This window comes from Mustela lutreola, chromosome 4, assembly GCF_030435805.1.
Source record: "Mustela lutreola isolate mMusLut2 chromosome 4, mMusLut2.pri, whole genome shotgun sequence".
NCBI classification, from domain to species: Eukaryota; Metazoa; Chordata; class Mammalia; order Carnivora; family Mustelidae; genus Mustela; species Mustela lutreola.
This window is the reverse complement of record NC_081293.1, coordinates 53,539,793-53,560,025: the sequence shown is the minus strand read 5'-3', so window position 1 is coordinate 53,560,025 and position 20,233 is coordinate 53,539,793. Positions and strand designations below refer to the sequence as shown.

At 38.5% G+C, this 20,233-nt stretch overlaps 1 non-coding gene across 1 annotated transcript; it reads right to left on the bottom strand.

Annotated features, from left to right (window-relative positions):
- Window positions 1-19,545: 19,545 nt before the first annotated feature.
- Window positions 19,546-19,649, bottom strand: LOC131830945 (U6 spliceosomal RNA). The gene has a single exon (XR_009353476.1). It is a non-coding gene; the product is annotated as a U6 spliceosomal RNA (small nuclear RNA).
- Window positions 19,650-20,233: the final 584 nt, after the last annotated feature.

Genomic DNA, 20,233 nt, shown 5'->3' with positions numbered 1-20,233 from the left:
GGGGCACCTGGGTGGCTCAGTAGGTTGAAGTCTCTGCCTTTGGCTCGGGTCATGATCCCAGGGTCCTGGGATCGAGCCCTGCATCGGGCTTTCTGCTCAGCAGAGAGCCTGCTTCCCCTCCTTCTCTCTTTGCCTGCCTCTCTGCCTGCTTGTGATCTCTGTCTGTCAAATAAATAAATAAATCTCTACATCCTCACCAACACATGTCATTTCTTGTCTTTTTTGATAACAACCATTCCAACAGGTGTGACGTGACTTGTTTTTCTGTGATGATTGGTTATGTTGTGTACCTGTTGGTCACCTGGTATCATCTTTGGAAAATGTCTGTTCAGAACACTCAGCCCATTTTTTAATTGTATTGTTTGGTTTTTGCTATTGAGTTGCATGCTTTTGGATATTAACTTCTTATCAGGTATATGATTTGCAAATATTTTCTCCCATTCCATAGGTTTCTTTTAAATTTTTTGTTGGTTTCCTTTGTGGTACAGAAGCTTTTTAGTTTGATGTAGTCCCACTTTTTTATTTTTGTGCCAAATCCAAAAAATTAATCACCAAGGCCAATGTCAAGGAGCTTACTGCCTATGTTTTCTTCTAGAAGTTTTATGATATCAGGTCTTACATTCAAATGTTTAATCTATTTTGAGTTGATTTTTGTGTATAGGGAGAGATAGTAGTAGTCCATTTTCATTCTTTCATGTGCCACTGTCCAGTGTTCCCAGACCCATTTTTTGAAGAGACTGTCCTTTTCCTATTTTATATTTTTGGGTCCTTTGTTGTTAATTAATTGACCATATATGCCTGGGTTTATTTCTGGGATCTCTGTTCTTTTCCATGGATCTATGTGTCTGCTTTTATGCCAATACCATACTGTTTAAACTGCTGTAGCTTTGTAGTATAGTTTGCAGTCATGAAGTTATGCCTCCAGCTCTGTTCTTTCTCAGGATTGCTTTGGTCATTCAGAATCTATTGTGGTTCCATACAAATTTCGGATTGTTCTATTTCTGTGAAAAAAGCCATTGGAATTTTTATGGGAATTACATTGAACCAATTAATGTTTTGGAATATAATGGACATTTTAATATTCTTCCAATCCATGAACATAGAGTATCTTTCCACTGTGCTTCTTCAATTACTTTCATTACCACATTAGGGGTGTCAGTGTACAGAGTCCCTAACTTGCTATGGCTCAATTTACAATTTTAGGGGGCACCTAAGTGGCTTAGTCGGTTAAGCATCCAACTCTTGATTTTGGCTTAGGTCATGATCTCACAGTCGTGAGATGGAGCCACTGTGTGCGTCTCCATGCACAGTGTGAAGCTTGCTTAAGATTCTCTCTCCTTTTGCCCCTCCTCCTGCTCCCTCTCTTTAAAAAAAAAAAATGTGGTGAAAGTGGGCATCCTTGGATTGTTCCTCATGTTAGTAGAAAAGCTTTCAACTTTTCGCTGTTGAATATACTAGCTGTTGACTTGTCAGATATGGACTTTATTATGTTGAGGTATGTTCCTTCTATATCCATTTTATTGAGAGATTTTATCATAAGTGTTTATTGAATTTGGCCAAATGTTTTTTCTGCATCTATTGAGATGATCATATGATATTTACCCTTCATCATATTAATGTTGCATATCACACTGATTAATTTGAATATCAAACCAAACTTACATCCCTAGAATAAATCCCCCATGATGATGGTGTATGATCCTTTTAATGTATTTTTTTTTTAAAGATTTTATTTATTTATTTGACAGACAGAGATCACAAGTAGGCAGAGAGGCAGGCAGAGAGAGAGAGGAAAGGAAGCAGGCTCCCTGCTGAGCAGGGAACCCGAAGCGGGGCTCAATCCCAGGACCCTGAGACCATGACCTGAGCCGAAGGCAGAGGCTTAACCCATTGAGCCACCCAGGCGCCCCTAATGTATTCTTGAATTCAGTTTGCTAATAATTTGTTGAGGGTTTTTGCATCTATATTCACTGAGTATATTGGCCACTGCTGTTCTTTTCTTAGTGTTCTTGTCTAGATTTGACATCAAGATAATACTGGCCTCATAAAATAGAGCTTGGACGTGTCTCTCCTCCTCTATTTTTGGATGAGTTTGAGAGGGATTTGTATTAATCCTTTAAATATTTGGTAGAATTCACCAGTGAAAGAATCTGATCTTGTTCTTTTGTTTGTTGCAAGATTTTTTTTTATTGCTAATTCAATCTTCTTATTATAACTGGTTTGTTCAGATTTTCTATTACTTCTTAATTTGGTCTTGTTAGGCTGTATATTTTAGGAATTTATTCATTTCTTCTAGATGCCTAATTTGTTGGTGTACAATTATTCATAGTAGTCCCTTATGATCCTTTGTATTTCTGTGGTATTGGTTACATCCTTTTTTTTTTTTTTTATTCTTGGTCAGTCTAGCTAAATGTTTTTCAGTTTTGTTTATCTTTTTAAAAAAACAGCTATCAATTTCAGCAATTTTTTCCTTTCCTCTTTTTAGTCTCTAATTCATTTACTTCCATTCTGATCTTTATTTTCTTCCTTCCGCTGATCTTGGGCTTCCATTTGTTCTCCTTTTTCTAGTTCCTTGAGATATAAAGCTAGGTTGTTTATTTGAGACCTTCCTTGTTTCTTAATGTAGGCATTTATCACTGTGAACTCCCTTTTGAATGGCTCCTGCTGCATCCCTTAAATTTCAGTATGTTATGTTTTGGTTTCATATGTCTTGAGCTATTTATTATTTCTCTTTTGTATATTCTTTGACCCCTTTGGATATTCAGTAGCATGTTTAATTTCCACATAGTTTTTTAAAACATTTTATTTATTTATTCGATAGACAGAGATCACAAGTAGTCAGAGAGACAGGCAGGAGGAAGCAGGCTCCCCAATGAGAAGAGAAGCTGATGCAGGGCTTGATCCCAGGACCCTAAGACCATGACCTGAGCTGAAGGCAGAGGCTTTAACCTACTGAGCTACCCAGGCACCCCTAATTTTCACATATTTGTGACTTTTTTTCCTTATAATTTGTTTTTCTTCTTGTGATTGATTTATAGTTTTCTACTGTTGTCAAAAAGATTCTTGATATAATTTTAATCTTCTTAAATTTATTAAGACTTGTTTTGTGGTTTAACATATTTCCTGGAGAATGTACATGTACACTTGAGAAAAAAGTGTATTCTGGGGTTGTTTTTGCATGGAATGTTCTAGATATGTATGTTAAGTCCATCTGGTTTAATGTGTTGTGTAAAGGTGAAGATCTCTTCAAGTTAATATGAGTTTCTTTGGTGACCTATGAGCTTTACGAACTTAGATACTATCATCTCTATCCAGATTTGGGGAGTTCCTTCCCACTATTTCTTTAAATAAGCTTTCTAACTCTTTCCCCTCTCTTCTCTTTCTGGGACTCTAATAATTCACAAATTGTGTCTTTTGATGTTATCCCATAGATTGGATTGGCTTTCTCTATTTTTTTTTTTCCTCCTCTGGATTATTTCAAAAGTCCTATCTTCTAATTCACACTATTTAATTCACTTTTGTTTGTTTGTTTTGTTTTGTTTTTTCCTGCTTGACCCATTTTGTTGTTAGTGTTCTCTATTGCATTTTTCATCTTACTAGTGTATTCTCCAGCTACAGATTTTCTGTTTGGTTCTTTTTATGACTTCTGTCTCTCTTATACTTCTATTTCGTCCCTGTATTTTTTCTGATTTCATTGAATTGTCTTTTTGTGTTCTCATGTACCTCATTGAACAACCTTAAAACAGTTCTTTTGGTTTCTTTAATTTTTTTTCTTTTTTAAAATTTTTAAAAAGATTATTTATTTATTAGAGAGAGAGAGCATGTGTACATACAAGCCGGGGTGAGGGGTGGTGAGGGGCAGAGAGAGCAAGAATCTGAAGAAAATTCTACCCTGAGCACGGAGCCTGACGTGGGGCTCAGTCTCATGACTCTGAGATCATGACCCGAGCCAAAATCTAGAGTGGGACACTCAACCAACTGAGCCACCCAGACACCTTTGATTTCTTTAAAAAATAAATCACAGATATCTATGTCTTTGAGGCTGGTTACTAGAAGATTTGAGTGTGGCCTAATTTTTTTTTATTATTTAATTCCAGTATAGTTAACATATAGAGTTGTATTAGTTTCAGGTGTACAATATAGTGATTCAAAAATTCCATACATCACCCAGTGCTCATCATAACAAGTGCACTTCTTAATCCCCATCACTTATTTCATCCATCCTGCTACCCACCTCCCCTCTGGTAACCAGTAGTTTGTTCTCTATAGTTAAGAGTCTGTTTTTTGGTTTGTTTCTCTCTCTCTTATTCCCTTTGCTGTTTGTTTTGTTTCTTAAATTCCACATATGAGTGAAATAATACATTTGCTTTTCTCTAATTTATTTCACTTAATATTATACTTTCTAGCTCCATCCAGGTCATTGCAAATGGCAAGATTTCATTCTTTTTATGGCTGAATAATATTCGTGTGTGTGTGTGTGTGTGTATCACATCTTTATTCATTCATCAATCTATGGACATGCACCGCTTCTGTATCCTGGCTATTGTAAATTATGCTGCTATAAACATAGGGTTGCACGTATCTCTTTGAATTAGTGTTTTTTTTATTCTTTGGGTAAATACCTAGTAGTGCAATTGCTGGATTGTAGGGTCGTTATATTTTTAACTTTCTGAGGAATCTCCATACTGTTTTCCACAGACTCTGTACCAGTTTGCATTCCCACCAACAGTGCAAGAGGGTTCTGCTTTCTCAACATCATCACCAGCACCTTTATTTCTTGTGTTGTTGATTTTAGCCATTCTGACAGGTGTGAGGTGATACCTATTATAGTTTTGTATTACCCTGATGATGAGTGATGTTGAGCATCTTTTGGTTTGTTGGCCATCTGGATGTCATTTTGGAAAAATATCTGTTTACATCTTCTGCCCATATTTAATTGGATTATTTGTTTTCTGGGGGTGTTGAGTTGTATGAGTTCTTTACATATTTTGGATACTAACCTTTATCGGGTATGTCATTTATAAATATCTTCCTCCATTCTGTAGGTTGCCTTTAAGTTTTGTTGATTGTTTCCTTCGTTGTGAAGAAGTTTTTTTATTTTAATGTAGTCCCAATAAACTATTACTTCCCTTGCCTCAAGAGAAATATCTAGAAAATATTGCTATAGCTGATGTCAGAGAAATTACCGCCTGTGCTCTCTTCTAGGATTTTTATGGTTTCAGGTCCCACATTTGGGCCTTTAATCTATTTTGAGTTTATTTCTATGTATGATGTAAGGAAGTGGTTCAGTTTCATTCTTTTGACTGTTGCTATCCAGTTTCCCCAACACTATTTGTTGATGAAACTGTCTTCTTCCCAATGCATTTTCTGTCCTGCTTTGTTGTAGGTAAATTGATCATATAATTGTGGGTTTATTTCTTGGCTTTCTATTCTGTTCTATTGACCTATGTGTCTATTTTTGTGCTAGTACCATACTATTTTTATGACTACTTCTTTGTAGTATAACTTGAAATCTAGGATTGTTGATACCTCCAGATTTGTTTTTCTTTTTCAAGATTGATTTGGCTATTTGGGGTCTTTTGCAGTTGCATACAAATTTAAGGATTTAGTTCTGTGAAAGATGTTGTTAGTATTTTGATAGGGATTACAATAAATCTGTAAATGCCTTTGTAGTATAGACATTTTAACAACATTCATTCTTCCCATCCATGAGCATGGAATGTCTTTCCATTTCTTTGTGTTATCTTCAATTTCTTTCATCATTGTTTTATAGTTTTCTGAGTACAGATCTTTCACCTCTTTGTTTTGGTTTATTCCTAAGAATCTTATTTTTTGGTGCAACTTTACTGTTCTCTTTTTCTTCTCTTTCATTATTAGTGTATAGAAATTCAACAGATTTCTGCACATTGATTTTGTGTCCTGCAACTTTACTGAGTTCATTAATCAGTTCTAGTAGTCTTTTGGTTGAGTCTTTCAGGTTTTGTATATATAGTGTCATATCATCTGCAAATAATAAAACTTTCACTTCTTCCTTTCCAATGTGGATTCCGTTTATTTCTTTTTGTTGTCTGATTGCTGTGGCTAGGGCTTTCAGTACTATATTGAATAAAAAGTGATGAGAGTAGACATCCTTATCTTGTTTCTTTTTTTTTTTTTTTTAAGATTTTATTTATTTATTTGACAGAGAGAAATCACAAGTAGATGGAGAAGCAGGCAGAGAGAGAGAGAGGGAAGCAGGCTCTCTGCTGAGCAGAGAGCCCGATGCGGGACTCGATCCCAGGACTCTGAGATCATGACCTGAGCCGAAGGCAGCGGCTTAACCCACTGAGCCACCCAGGCGCCCCCTTATCTTGTTTCTGACCTTAGGATGAAAGTTCTCAGTTTTCCCCCCATTGAGTATAATATTAGCTGTGTGTTTTTCATATGTGGCTTTATCATGTATGTTCCCTCTAAACCTATTTTGTTGAAGGCTTTTATCACAAATGGATGTTGTACTTCATCAAATGTGTTTCCTGTGTCTATTGAAATGATCATGTGTTTTTTATCTTTTCTCTTATTGATGTGCTGTATCATATTGATTTTGCAAATATTGAGCCACCCTTGCATACAGGAATAAATCCCACTTGAATGTGGGGAATGAGTGTTTTTTAACGTATCTTTGGATTCCGTTTGTTAGTATTTTGTTGAAGATTTTTTCATCCTTGCTCATCAGAGATATTGGCCTGTAGTTCTCTTTTTTTGTGGGATCTTTACCTGGTTTTGGTATCAGGGTCATATTAGTCTCATCGAATGTATTTGAGTTTTCCTTCTTCTATATTTTGGAATAGTTGGAGAGGAACAGGTATTAACTCTCCTTTAAATATTTGGTAAAAGTACCCGTGAAACTGTCTTGTCCTGGGCTTTTGTTTGTTGCGAGTTTTTTGATTACTGAAATTACTGATTCAATCTCCTTGCTGATAATCAGTCTGTTCAAATATTCTATTTCTTTCTGCTTCAGTTTTGGTAAGTTATATATTTCTAGGAATTTATCCATTTCTGCTGGGTTGTCTAATTTGTTGACGTATAGTTTTTCGTAATATTCTCTTAGAATTGTTTGCATTTCTGTAGTGTTTCTTGTTATTTCTCCTCTTTCATTTGCAATTTTGAGTCCCCCCCTTTTGTTTTATGAGTTTGTCTAGAGGTTTATTAACTTTGTTGATCTTTTAAAGAACCAGCTCCTAGTTTTATTGCTCTGTTCTATTGTCTTATTGGTTTCTCTCATTTATTTTCCTCTAATCTGTATTATTTCCTTCCTTCTGCTGGCTTGGGTTTTGTTTGGTTTCTTTTTCTATTTCCTTTAGGTATAAAGTTAGGCTGTTTACTTGAGATTTTTCTTCTTGAGGCAGGCTTATATTGCTATAAACTTCCTCAGAACCATTTTTGCTGCATCCTAAAGATTTTGGACCATTGTGTTTTCATTTAACTTGTTTCTGTGGATTTTCTGATTTCCTCCTTGATTGCTTGATTGACCCATTCATAGCTTAGAAACATGTTATTTAATTTTCATGTATTTATGGCCTTTCCACATTTTTTCTTGTGGTTGATTTCTAGTTTCGGAGCATTGTGGTCAGAAAAGATGTATGTTATGACTTCAGTCTTTTTATTTATTTATTTATTTTTATTAATATATAATGTGTTATCGGGCGCCTGGGTGGCTTAGTGGGTTAAGCCTCTGCCTTCTGTCAGGTTATGCTCTCAGGGTTCTGGAATCGAGCCCCACATTGGGCTCTCTGCTCAGCAAGGAGCCTGCTTCCCCCTCCCCCTCTGCCTACTTCTACCTGCTTGTGACCTCACTCTGTGTCAAATAAATAAAATCTTTAAAATATAATATGTATATATATAATGAGTTACTTGTTTCGGGGTACAGGAGACTTCAGTCTTTTTTAATTTGTTGAGACATGTTTTATGGCCTAATATGTGATCTGTTCTGGAGAACATTCCATGTACAATTGAAAAGAATGTGTGTTCTGCTGTTTTAGGAGGGAGCGTTCTGAATATATCTGCTAAATCCATCTGGTCCAGTATGTCATTCAAAGCCACTCTTTCCTTTTTGATTTTCTGTTTGGTTGATCTGTCCATCAGTGTAAGTGAGATGTCAAAGTCTCCTACTATTACTGTATTACTATCAATTCGTTCCATTATGTTTGTGATTAACTGTTATGTGTTTGGGTGCATATGTATTTGCTATTGTTATATCTTTTTGTTGCATTGTCCCCATTGTTTATTTTTTATTTTTTTCTGGGAAAACCCTAGTCTCCTTTATTGAACTTCCATGAGGGCACCTCAGTACTCATCAGGCAACTGGGGAAAGAGAAAGCAGGCAGGAGGAGGGGGACAGGGAGATGCTCCTCCTTCTTTCCAATCCTTGAAGAATTTCTTGAAGATGGAGCTCTTGGTGCCTCTGCTTCCTGAAACCTACTATTTATTCCATCTGTTGTATTTTTAATTTCATTTATTGAGTTCATCATTTCTGGTATGTCATTTTTTTATCTCTTTGTCAAGGGTCTCACTCATGTCCTCCACCCTTTTCTGAAGTCCAGTGAGTATCTTTATAGTCATTACTTTAAATCTTTATCAGTAGGTTACTCATTTCTGTTCACTTAGCTCTCCTGCTGTAATTTTGTCCTGTTCTTTCATTTGGAACATATTCCTCTGTCTTGTCTGCCTTGCTGTGTCTATTTCTGTGTGTTAGGAGGTGTGTCAGCTACATCTTCTGCTCTTGAAAGTGGTGGTTTTATGAAGAGATTCTGTAGTGTCCTTCACTCCTGTGTCACCTGTTTATCAGAAACTTGCTATTTCAGGGACATCTCTTATATGTGTTGTTTAAGTCCTATTTTGTCTGAGTCACTTTTCTTTTCAGTCCAGATGTCTGCACTGACTCTGCCTATTGTTGGCGGTGCTTGCTCTCTGGTGTTAGGGAGACCAAAGCAGTCCAGCTCTGAAGGGGTGGCAGTGTTAGCATAATCTGTGCTTAACCACTAGTCCTAGGCTGGATTCCTCAAAGAGCAGTGGCTGGGCAAGGCACACATGGCATTAACAAAATGTGCACTTAACCCCGGGGCCAAGGCCAGCAGGCTTAGAGTGGGTGAGTCCTCAGGAGCTCTCATGGGCCAGTGCAACACAAGTAGGTTAGGTAGCAAGTGTCTGTACAGTGCTGCCCCCTTCAGGTGGCTCTTTGTTTATGCTGGGAGTGGTGGGGCAGGAAGGAAAATGGCTCTTGCCAGCTCCTTTGTTCCTGGAGAAGTCCCTCAGCATGCTCCAAATGCCATATAAACAGATCTCCGGGGTGCCTGATGGCTCAGTTGGTTGGGCAGCTGCCTTCAGCTCGGGTCATGATCTCAGTATCCTGGGATCCTCCCACATGGGTCTCCCTGCTCTGTAGGGAGTCTGCTTCTCCCTCTGCCCCCCTCTTCTTGTGCTCTCTCTCTCTCTCTCAAATGAATAAAATCTTTAATAAAAATAATAATAATAAATAAATAGGTCTCCTTCCCATTTGTCCCAGGTGTTAAGCAAACCATTCCTTCTTTGTTGCTGCTCCATGGACTATTGTCTCTTATGGGTGAGGACTCAGCTACCACTCATCTTGCTGGCTCCAGTGCTGTCATCTGACTTTTAAAGTTCCAGTCTCGGGATGCCTGGGTGGCTCAGTTGGTTGAGCAGCTGCCTTCAGCTCCAGTCATGACCCCAGCATCCTGGGATCAAGTCCCACATCAGACTCCTTGCTCAGCGGGGAGCCTGCTTCTCCCTCTGCCTCTGCTGCCACTCTGCCTGCCTGTGTTCTCTCTCTCTCTCTCTCTGACAAATAAATAAATAAAATCTTTAAAAAAATAAAATAAGGTTCCAGCCTCCAAGTCCCGCTAGTTATGCAAACTCCTAGAATTCAGCCCCTCAGACATTATGAGGATTTGTCTTTCCTGTGTGGGCTCCCTGGTGCTTTCCCTGTTTTGTATCAAAAGCTCCCTCCCTCCTAAAGCCAGCTCCTGACCACTGTTTCTGCTTTACCTAACCTCTCAGATGCAGCTTTTTTTCTCTACATTTGGTTGTGGAGTTTGTTCTGCCCATCTTTGGATCATTTTCGGTTTATACACCCAGCTTGAGTGATATCTAGTTGTAAACATGGGTTGGTGTGTACTTAGGGTCCTTATACTCAGCCATCTCCCCTAAGATACTTGGTGAATGAAAGATTGTTGTGATCCTTTAGTGTTGTTACGTTTATTTGATTTTCATGTTCTTTAAAGTCTTGTGTTGCTGTCTTCACATTTGAAGTAGGGGTCATCTCCTCTAGTTTTTTTTTTTTTTTTTTTTTTTAAGATTTTATTTATTTATTTGACAGAGAGAGATCACAAGTAGGCAGAGAGGCAGGCAGAGAGAGAGGAAGGGAAGCAGGCTCCCCGCTGAGCAGAGAGCCTGATACGGGACTCGATTCCAGGACCCTGAGATCATGACCTGAGCCGAAGGTAGCGGCTTAACCCACTGAGCCACCCAAGCACCCATCTCCTCTAGTTTTTAATGAATGCCTTTAGGAGAAGAGGAACTTCTGTCATCCTTGCTAAGGATTCTAAGACTTTCTCAGATCTTCTATGCATATACCTGCTTCAATGCAGGTGAGGTTTATTCTTAGATATTCTTTTATTTAAATTTTATTTTTTTGAGAGAGAGAGAGAGCACAAGTGCATGAGCAGGGGAGGAACAGAGGAAGAAAAGAAAGAGAATCCAAAGCAGACTCCACACTCAGCTCAGCACAAAACCAACTGGAGCTCAGTCTCATAACCATGAGATCATGACCTGAGCCAAAACCAAGAGTTGGACACTGAAACCCACTGAGCTGTCCAGGCACCTCTGCTCTTTGGTATTCTTTTATTTTGGGTGCAATTTTAAATGGGATTGTTTCCTTAATTTCTCTTTCTGCTGCATTAAAGTATATAGAAATGCAGCAGATTTCTCTGTATTGATTTTTGTATCCTGTGATCTTACTGAATTCATTAATCAGTTCTAGTAGTTTTTTGGTGGAATTTTAGAGTTTTAGATACATATAGTATCTATACATATACATATAGTATTTAGAGTTTAGATACATATAGTATCATGTCATCTACAAATGATGAGTGCTTTACTTCTTCCTTACCAATTTGAATGCTTTTTCTTTTTGTTGTCTGATTGCTGTGGCTAGGACTTTCAGTACCATGCTGAATAAAAGTGGTGAGAGTAGACACTCTTTCGTTTCTTATCTTAAGGGAAAAGCTCAGTTTGTCCCCATTGATATGACAGTAGCTGTGGGTTTTTCATATATAGTTTTTATTTTTTTTTAAACATTTTATTTATTTGAGATTGAGAGAAGAGAGAACAAGGATATGATGAGGGGAGTGGTGGAGGGTGAGAGAGAAGCAGGCTCTCCACTGAGCAGGGAGCCTGACTCATGGCTCAATCCCAGCATCCTGACCTGGAGCCGAAGGCAGAAGCTTAGCTAACTGAGTCACCCAGGCACCCCTCATATGTAGATTTTATTATCTGAGGTATATTCCTTCTGAACCTAATTTGTTGAAGCTATTTATTTACTTATTTTTTTATATTTTTTTAAAGTAAGCCCTAAGCCCAGTGTGGGGTTTAAACTCACAACTCCAAGATCAGGAGTCACATGCACCACTAACTGAACTAGCCAGGTGCCCCTGCTGAGAGATTTTTATCATGAATGCTTGTTGTACTTTGTGAAATGCTTTTTCTGAATCTAGTGAAATGATCATATAGTTTTTATCCTTTCTCTTTTGAATAATGTGTCATGTTGATTGATTCACAAATATTGAACCACCCTTGTATATAGAATAAATTCCACTTGATTGTGGTGAATGGTTCTTATAAAGTATTTTTTGATTCAGTTTGCTACATTTTGTTGAGGATTTTTGCATTGGTGTTCATCAGAAATATTGGCCTATAGTTCTCTCTTTTTGCAGCTTTTTATGGTTTTGGTTCAGGGTAATGCTGGCCTCAGGATGAATTTGGTATGTAACATCTGCATATAGGGGCCTATATTGTTGATGGTAGCTTAAGTTTGAATTCTTTTTTGCTCCTTTCCCTCCCGCATTTTAGGTATATGGTGTCATACTTTACATAATCTCTTGACTGATTTTTACAGGTATACTTATTTTTACTGGTTTATAAAAAAAAATTTATTTGTTTTAGTGAAAGCTCATGCTGGGGTGGGGGAGGGGCAATGGGAGAGGGAGAGCGGGAACCCCAAGTAGACTCCCTGCTGAGTGTGGAGCCTGACCTAGGGCCAATCCCATGAGCCTGAGATCATGAACTAAGCTGAAATCAAGAGTCAGATGCTTAACTAACAGCCACTCAGCTGCCCCTATTTTTGCTGTGTTTATGCTCCCTACTTTTGTCACTCTTATTTATGGTCTTCCCTCTCCACTTAAAGAGTCCCCTTTAACATTTCTTGTAGGAATGGTTTAGTGGTCATGAATTCATTTGACATTTGTTTGGAAACTCTTTATCTGTCCTTCTATTCTGAATGATAGCTTTGCTGGTTAGAGTATTCTTGGCTGCAGATTTTTTCCTTTCAACACTTAGAATATGCCATTTGATTCTCTTCTGGCCTGCAAAATTTCTGCTGAAAAATCAGCTGATAGTCTAATGGGGTTACCCTTGTATGTAACTGTTTTCCCTTGCTGCTTTTAAAATTCTTTATCACTACTTTTTGCCATTTTAATTACTATGTGCTTGGTTGGACCTCCTTTGGTTGATTGATTGATTTAGAGTGCATGAAGGGAAAAGGGAATGGTACGGACCACAGAGGGTGAGGGAGGAGTGTCTTAAGCAGGTTCCATGCCCCTGTGCCCACTGTGGTGGAGCCTGATATGAAGCTTAATCTCATGATCCTGAGATCATGACCTGAGCCACAATCAAGAGTTGGATGCTTAACCAACTGAGCCACCCAGGTGCCCATCCTTTGGTTGATTTTGCTGGGGGATCTCTGCCTCTTGGATCTTACTTGAATTTAGTAGTTTTCACTTTTATTTCCTTAGATAAGTTTTCTGGCTCCTTTTCTCTCTCTTCTCTTTCTAGGATCTGTGTAATGCAAATGTTGTTAGGCTTGATGGAGTCACCGAGTTCCCTAAGTCTGTTCTATTTTGCATAACTTTTTTTTCATTCAGCTTGATTATTTTCCTTTACTCTGTCCTCCAGGTTGCTGATCCATTCTTCTGCTTCCTCTAGTCTACCATTTATTCCGTCTAATTTCATTTATTGTGTTCTTCATCTCTGATTGATTCTTTTTTATCTCTTCATTAAGGACCTCACTGAATGCCCTTCACTCTTTTCTCAAGTCCAATGAGTATCTTTATTTCAGTTCTCTGTCAGGTATATTATCTCTGCTTCCCTTAAGTCTTTTGCCATGGTTTTGTCCTATTCTTTCATTTGAGGCATATTCCCCTGTCTCCTCATTTAGTTTACCTGTCTGTGTTTGTTTCTGTGTTATGTAAGTCAGATATGTCTCCTACTCTTGAAATGTGTGGCCTTATAAAGAAGAGATCCTCTAGTGTTGTGCAGTGTGGTGTCCCTGTTTATAGAAGTGTCTCCTCCTATGTGTGTTCAGTGCACCTTGCTGTTTGACCAACCTGCCTCTTCCTTCAGTCCAGTCATCTGCAGTGACTCTCTTTGCCTGTTGGTGAGCAGTGTTTTGTCCCTGTGGTATTAGTGGTTCAGTCTGTGGCTGCCCTGGGCTTGAGTTGAGTCAGACTAGGAGTTTACCAGAGATGCAATAGTACCAAATTGCAGGGTGCTCTCCCTGTGTTGTGCCCTGAGAAGCTTTGGTTGGTAGGTGGGACCTGCAGTCAGACCAGCTGCCTGCCCCCAGTCCACTGCCAGAGTCACAGTCAAGCTGGCTTGTGTGGATAACCTTCCCTCTCCCCAGAGCAGGAGTCACTTCAGAGTGGTGGTGGCCCTGTCAGGGCTGCTTGTACACTTGCCAGGTTTGTGGTCCCACTTGGAATGGACTCTGACATAGAGCAGATTAGAGGGGGCAAATCCACAAATGTGGGGGGGGGCAGGACTTGGAGTTTTAGCAAGGTTTTTTTTTTTTTTTAAGATTTTATTTATTTATTTGACAGAGATCACAAGTAGGCAGAGAGGCAGACAGAGAGAAGGGGGAAAAGCAGGCTCCCTGCCGAGCAGAGAGCCCGATGCGGGGCTCGATCCCAGGACCCTGGGACCATGACCTGAGCCGAAGGCAGAGGCTTTAACCCACTGAGCCACCCAGGCGCCCCAAGTTTTAGCAAGGTTTGTGCACGGGTCCCCTGGGAGGAGGGACTTTGCTGCTACTGGGACTGTGGCTCCACAAAGCTTTTAGTTTGGGAAACACAATAGTAGCAAAGTTTGCTCAGGACTTCTGGGAGAGGGGGCCCACAGTGCCGAGACTGAGGCAACCCTGGCTGGAGGGGCAGGTCTGCCAAAATTGGGGAAGCAGGGTGCAGTATAAGCAAGTTAGGTGGTGTATGGTGGCCCTACACTGGCTTCCACAGGTGGCTGTGTGTTAATGCTGGGGAATGGGGAAAGGTAAGTGTTGCCTGCCAGCTCCTTTGTTCCTGGAGGAGTTTCCCAACCATATCTATCCTTCCAGACACACTCTGAGATTAGTAAATAATCCTTCTTCCTGTATGCGCAGGCATTTTTCAAACTGCTGCTTCTATGCTGTATCTCTACAGGCTTTTTTTGGTGCTATCTCTTTAGCGGCAGGGACTTGGTTTCCTGTCCCCCCCCCCCCCCCCCAGATCTCCCAGAGCCAAGCCTGCAGATTTTTAAAATTCCAGGTTTTAAGTTCTGTTGGTTGTAAGAACCATTTGAAAAGTTCTGTTTTCAAAGCCAAATGTTTTGGGGATTCTTCATCCTCATGCAGTCTTTCTGCTGTGATAGTCTGTTTCTCTCCCCTCTCGGCACTTGTGGGTCCACTCCTCCCACAGAGAGTCCTGAGGTCTGTCTGGTTCCTCACCAGGTCTCCACCCTTCCTACTGTCTTTGATGTGGGCTCTTGTCTACATTTAGTTGTGGAGTTTGTTCTGCCAGTCTTCGGGGCATTTTCTGAGTTATTTACACTCATGTGAGAGTTATCTAGTTATGTCCCTTGGACAAGGGGAGCTTAGCGTCTTCCTACTCTGCCATTTTTCCAGCAATCCTCTGGGAAACATTTTCAATCAAAGAAGTGCTAGCAAGCGTTTTGGCCTTACTGTGGGATGACATCCTGATTTGGTTAGGGCCTGGGGCTAGTTCAAGCTGGGTTACTTAATAAGCCTGTTTGCATCAGCTAGGGAGTCACTATGGACCATTTTGCCTTGTTGAAGTTTTCATTGCCCAAGTCTGTTGCCTAAAAGCTGCATCTGCATTTACCTCTGATATTAACTGAAATGCTTTAAAACTACTTTTACAATCAAGTGTGAACTTTACTAGAAGTGTGTAGTAGATACCCCTAATGAAATTAAGGAAGTTCCCCTCCACTTCTCGTTTTAAAGTTTTTGTTTTTGTTTTTTATTTTTATATTTTATTCATTTATTTGACAGACAGAGATCACAAGTAGGCAGAGACAGGCAAAGAGGGGGGGAGGCAGTCTCCCTGCTGAGTAGGGAGCTCTATGCGGGGCTCCATGCGGGGCTCCATCCCAGGACCCTGGAATCATGACCTGAGCTGAAGGCAGAGGCTTTAACCCACTGAGCCACCCAGGCACCCCATGTGTGTTTGTTTTAAATCAGGAATGTATGTCCTACACCTTTCCCCAACAATTAATATTGTATTTTTTAAGACTGTGTTTTGTTAATAGATTTTTAAATATTGATCGCTACATTCTTGGGATAGATGATACCTAGTTAGGATATTTTTTATGTATAGTTGGCAGTGCCAAGTTGTTTGCTAATTTTTAACACTTGTACTGAGGAATAATTTACATACAATAAAATGCATATATTTTAAATACATTGTATAAGAGTTTTGACAAAGGAATACACCTGAGTAACTACCACGATGATAAGGAACGATTTCACCCCAAAATGTCCTTTGTGCTCTTTCTAGTCAACACCTACCATACCCCTATTCCACTGTTGCCTCTCAGAAACTGTAATCTACTTTCTATCACTACAGATTATATACAATTGTAGGGGAAAATTTTAATGAGAATATTTACTCTTTTGTATTTGGCTTCTTTAACTCAGCATGTTTCAGAGTTTGTTACATGTGGCTGTATATATCACTGATTTTTTATTGCTAAGAGGTATTCAATTCAATGGACATACCATGCTTTGTTCATTCTCCTATGGATGTATATCTGAGTCATTTCTAGATTTTAATTATCATGAAAAATGCTATGAACATTCATTTACAAGTAAGTTTTTGTAGGTATGTTTTCAGTTCTCTTGGGTAAATACCAAGGAATAAAATTTATGAATTATATGCAAAGTATTCTTACATTTAGGAAACTATGAAACTTTTTTACAAAGTATATGTACCATCTTGCATTTCCACCAGCAGTATATGAAAGTTCCAGTGGCTCTACATATTTATCAACACATAGTATTGTCAGCCCTTTAAAATCTTTTAAATTTATTTGGTATGTAGTGGTATCTTACTTAGCTCCAATTTGCATTTTTCTGATGACTAATGATCTTAAGTATCTTTTGATATGTTTTGGGGGCATTCATTTATCTTGTTTGGTGAAGTGATTGTGAAACTTTTGGCTTTTTTAAAAACTGGGCTATCTTCTTATTAATCTAGCTATAAGTCCTTTATCACATATATCTTGCAAAAATTTACTCCCAATCTGTGGCTTATCTTTTCATTTTCTTTAGTATATTTCAAAGAATAGAAGTATTAAATCTTAGTAAAATCAATCATTTTTTTCTTTTGTGATTAATGCTTTTTATGTCCTAAGAAATTTTTGACAACACAAAGGTCACAAAGATTTTCTCCTGTATATTTTCCTAAATTTTTATAGTATTACCATTCACTTTCAAGTATATTATCTGTTTCAAGTTTTTCTGTGTGTATAGTGTGAGGTATCAGCTGAGGTTTGATAATGTCACATGTGGTAGGTAGGAAAATGGATAGATATCCAGTTATTCCAATAATGTTTGTTGAAAATTCTGTACATTTCCTTTTGAATTACTTTGACTCCTTTGACAAGAATCAGTTGACTACATATGTTTATCTACTTCTGGAATTTGTATTTAGTTCTGTGATCTATATGTCTATTCTTATAACAATACACACTATCTTAACTACTGTTTCATAAAACTTTAAATCAGGTCATGTAAAACTTCCAACTGTTCATTTTTTTTCCCCAGTTTTTTTTCTTCTACATTCTTCTCATATAAACTTTAGAATGAGCTTGTCAATTTGAAAAAAAAAAAAAACTTGCTTAGATTTTGACTTGGATTATGTTGAATTTGGGGATAATAATATTGAGTCATCTGAATCATAAATATGATCTGTATCTCCATTTTCTTAGGGTTTTTGAAATAGTGTTCAGTGATTTTTTATTTTATTTTACTTTTTAAGATTTTGTTTATTTGACAGAGAGAATGTGATCACAAGTAGACAAAAAGACAGGTGGGGGGGTGGGCAGGGAAGCAGGCTCCCCACTGAGCAGAGAGCCCAATGTGGGGCTCAATCCCAGGACCCTGAGATAACGACCTGAGCCGAAAGCAGAGGCCTAACCCATTGAGCCACCCAGGCATCCCTGTTCAGTGATTTTTTTTTTTTTTTATTTTTTCAATGCAGAGCTAACACACATATTTTGTTAGATTTAATTCTAAATTTAACATTTTTGGTCTTACATATATTTTAAATTCAATTTTTTAGAGGTTTTATTTATTTATTTATTTGACAGAGGGAAAGAGCACAAGCAGGCAGAACAGCAGCAGGAGGGAGAAGCAGCTCCCTGATGAGCAGAGAGCCTGATGTAGGGCTCAATCCTAGGACGCTGGGATCAGGACCTAAGCTGAAGGCAGAGGCTTAACTGACTGAGCCACACAAGCACCCCTAAAATTCCATTTTAAATTGATTTTTATATTTGGATTTTGTATTATTGTTAATCTGTAGTAGTTTTTAAAAAATGCTTATTTGAGAGAGAGAATGGGGGTGATGAAGAAGAGAGGGAGAGAGAATGCCAAGCAGACTCCACACTCAACCTGGAACCCAACACAGGGCTTGATCCCAGGTTGAGATCACAACCTGAACAGAAACCAAGAGTCAGACACTTAAGCAGCTGTACTACCCAGGTGCCTCTGTACTACTTTTTTAAAGTTTATTTTAAATTTTATTTATTTCTTTATTTGAGATAGAGGAAGCTGAGAGAGAGATCATGAGCAGTGGGCAGGGATAGAGGGAGAAGCAGACTCCCTGCTGTGCAGGGAGCCCAATGTGGGAGTCATTGCCAGAACCCAGAGATCATGACCTGAGCCAAAGGCAGACACTTAATCTACTGAACCACCTAGGTGCCCTAAGCTTATTTTATATATATATGTATTTTGGTAGTCTTTATATCCAACATGGGGCTTGAGCTCATGACCCCAAGATCAAGAGTCACATTCTTTTCTAGCTGAGCCAGCCAGGAACCCCAATCTGTATTAGTTTTAAAGCTTTTTTCGGGTAGATTCCTTACAATTTTCTGCAAACGCAATTATCACTTGTTAATAAAGATCACTTCTTTCTTTTCAATGTATGTGCCTTTTATTTCTTTTTCTTACCTTATTGCACTGACTATGATCTTCATATAATGTGTCTTAGTCTGTTTGGACTGATATAACAAAAAACCACAGACAAGGTAGCTTAAAATACAAATTTATTTCTCACAGTTCAGGAGGCTGGAAATGTGAGATCGACCTGCCAACATAGTCAGGTGAGGCCTCATCCAGGGCACAGAGTTCTTGTGTCCTCACATGGTGAAAGGGGCTAGGGAGCTCTGTAAAATCTTTTATAAGACCACTAATCCATTTCATAAGAGCTTCACCCTTGTGACCTAATCACTTCCCAAAGCCTCCACCAACTAATATTATAATATGATGGTATTAGGACTATAATTTCAAGATATCAGTTGGTGGGGGAAGGGCACAAACATTCAGGCCATAGCACAGTGTTAAGTAAGAGTGGGGAAAGGAAACATTGTCTTATTTCAGACATAGTGAGAAAACATTCAGTCTTTTACCATTTATACTTGATGATAGTCAAGGTTTTTATAAGTGCCCTTTATCAAGTTGAAGAAGTTTCTCTCTTGCTAGTTTGCTTTATTTTTTTTTTCTGAACTGGAAATCATTTTAAAAAATATGGAACACTTGGAGCACCTGAGTGGCTCAGTCAGTCAAGCATCTGCCTTTGGCTCAGGTCATGATCACAGGGTCCTAGGATTGAGCCCATGTCTGGCTCCCTGCTCTCTGAGAAGTCTGCTTCTCCCTCTCCCTCTTTCGCTCCCCCTGTCTGTGTGTTCTCTCTCTCTCTCTCTATCAGATAAGTAAATGAAGTCTTTAAAAAAATTTTGGAACACTTCACAAATTTGCCTGTCATCTTTACACAGGGGCCATCCTAATCTCTGTATTGTCCCAATTTTAGTATATGTGCTGCCAAAGTGAGCACTTCTTTATTTTTCAAAATGTAAATGCTATTGAAGTTTGTCAAAATTCTATCTGCTTCTACTGAATCATGTGATCATTTTTTCTCTCTTCTTCTGGTACATGGTAAATTTCACAGATTGAAGTTTGAATGTTAAACCAACCTTGTATTCCTAGATAATGGCTTGGTCATATAATATTAACCTTTTTATTTATTGTTGAATTGGACTTGCTAGTATTTTGCAAGATATTTTGCTTCTGTGGTCACAGGAGCTTTTATTGGTAGTTTTCTTTTATTGTTTTTGTGTGGTTATGAGTCAGGGTAATGCTTAATTCTTAAATGAGTAAGAAAGCTTTTGTCTTCCTCTGTTTGCTAAAAGGATTTGTATAGGATTGATATTTTTCTGTACATTTTTTATAGAATTTACAACTGAAGATATCTAGGCACCAACTTTGCTTTATGGTAATGGTTTTAGTTATTAATTCAATTTCTTTACTTCATATGGGGCTATTCAGACCATATCTTCTTGATAATTTGTACCTTTCAAGAAATGGGTTCAGCTCATATACGTTGTCTAATTATTGATATAGATGTTCATCATATTCCAA